The 2,315-nt window shown below is 36.5% G+C and overlaps 1 pseudogene; it reads right to left on the reverse strand.

The window, feature by feature from the left end:
- Positions 1-404: 404 nt before the first annotated feature.
- On the reverse strand, positions 405-1,893 carry LOC143568018 (malonyl-coenzyme A:anthocyanin 3-O-glucoside-6''-O-malonyltransferase pseudogene; annotated as a pseudogene).
- Positions 1,894-2,315: the final 422 nt, after the last annotated feature.

The raw sequence follows: 2,315 nt of genomic DNA on the forward strand, positions 1-2,315 counted from the left end.
TGATACAAACACTAAAGCAAAGGGTACAAACAATGAGTACACAACTTAGATGTAAATGTAATTATATAAATGTGTAAAAAAAGATAAGTTGTTTTCCTATAAATTTCCACTAAATTTTTAACGGATGTTTCTAATCAAAAGTGTACATGGACTAATTGTCTAATTTGTATTTTAACCGGTTTTGGACTTCAACTATTGTTAAGTGTACATCTAGACTTCATAGTTAATACTAAATAAATGTGGGTGGCGTTCAGACTTGTTCCGTAAAGTAACCATGCATGATATAAAGATATAAAGATACATAAACATAGAGTAGATACATGAAATAATTTCAAATATCGTAACGTCACACCGTACAAACTTAATTAACATAAGCACTTAAGCCGAAATAAAAAAAAAGAAAATCCTGATTATTCTTAAGGAAGGAAATTAACCAAGCATTCAACAAGACAACAAGCATAAATAATGTAATGAATCTAGATGTATGATTCGAGACCAGAATTGAAGTTCCGAACGAAAACATCCATCTCACTAGCCGAAAGGCACACGCCAATCTCCAGATCTTCATCAGATTCTCTGCATGCACTAATAGATATCGATCCATTATTATAATCGATCGAAATCGTTTCATGCTTTACGGGCTTCCCAAATCCGAAATCTAAGTCATAAAATTTAAGTTTTGGTGTTCCAGCGACCCCCGTCATCTTCATTGGCTCCGCACTGGTGAACACATCCTCGGCCGGTCCTATATCTTTCACGACTCCATCTTTATCGGTCAACATCTTATGTAGATTCTCTCCGATTAATTTAGCAGCTGTCAAGAATCCTTCCTTATCCTTTAATATAGTGGTCCTTGCTATAGTCATACACGGCATGAGGCAATTGCCAAAGTAAGCGGCTGGGATCGGTGGATCCATTCGTGACCTACAACCGACCGGGACAACAAACAGTGCCAGCCCATCATTGTGTAATATTGCTACACAGTTCCAAATATACGCACATGCTACCGTAAATGATGATACATGTTCTAAATTTGGAAACCGGGTTGAAACCAGTTTTTTCAACCCATTGATAACAGTTCGAGCCAGAACAAACGTGGCTCGAACCTTATCACTTGGTCCAGAAAGTTTCGGTAGTTCATACTTCTCATTAAAATTTTCAACCTTCACTTTCTTTAAATAACTTTCATCTAGTTCCGGATATTTCACCAATCTATCAAAAACCGGCAAAGTTCCATTAGCCAAAAACGTCTCATCCGAACCCCAAGATCGAGCAATTGACGTCCACGCCTTTAAAAAATAAAACCGCGTGCTAGCGTCAGCAAGACTGTGATGATTTGTCATGCCTATAGAAATCCCACGGTTTGGAAAAAAAGTTACCTGAACCGTGAAAACTGGGATTGTAATGTAATCAGACACTTTAGCGGTGTTTCCTAGTTTCGGTATAAGATGATAAAACTTGTCACATTCCCGTGGATGATTTCCCACGAGATCATTAAAGTCAAGGTTACATTCTGCAAATGTAAACGTGACAGAATCACCTTCAACATAACGGATTTCGGGTTTTTTATTACCACTAGGGAATATGGTGAGTTTTCCAACAAATGGGAAAAAATGTTGTAGGGTGACAGACAATGATTGTTTGAGATTGGGTACAATGGTTTCAGTGAACTGAGTTTTAGTGACTGGGAGTTCATAAAAGAAGAGAGTGTGTACAGGTTCTGGCACAATTAACCATACCATGTCGAAGAATGTTAGCGGCAACGACCGGCAGCGTACGGTTGCGGGTGGTGGGGATACTTGTGACTGTTCAAGAACTGTCAAGGTAGGAAGGGAATGCATACTATTCATATCTTTTCGATAGTTTGATATCACAAAAATAAGTGGTAAAACTTTGATTTTTAGGCTACATGCCTACATTGGTGGAGTGTATAAAGCAGAAATGGAGTGCTTTTGAAATGGTAAGGTCACTTGGTTGTATTTAGTGGATTGGTTTGTTGTGATGGGTGTTATTCTTTTCTTTTTTTTTTTTTTTTTTATAATGGCAGATTTCTTTTCAATCATGTATAGTATATGAAACTTGAAATCAAGATTTTCCTTCTCAAACATGGGTGTTTAAAATTGTCTTTATCAATGAACCACCATCTAGTTGTTATATTATTATAATTTTATTATGTATATATCTTAATTATTGTTGAAATGTATATGGTTAAATATTTATCTTTTTTGGTGTTTGAAAGTAAATAACTATCCCCCAGTGGAGTGATAAACCGCAAAAGTCTAGAAGTTTCAAACGTTGCAGCGCGGTTTGATAAA

Source organism: Bidens hawaiensis, unplaced genomic scaffold (genome assembly GCF_021521415.1).
Source record: "Bidens hawaiensis isolate Kalapana, Puna unplaced genomic scaffold, B.hawaiensis_p1.1 tig00023792_1, whole genome shotgun sequence".
In the NCBI taxonomy this organism is placed as follows: Eukaryota; Viridiplantae; Streptophyta; class Magnoliopsida; order Asterales; family Asteraceae; genus Bidens; species Bidens hawaiensis.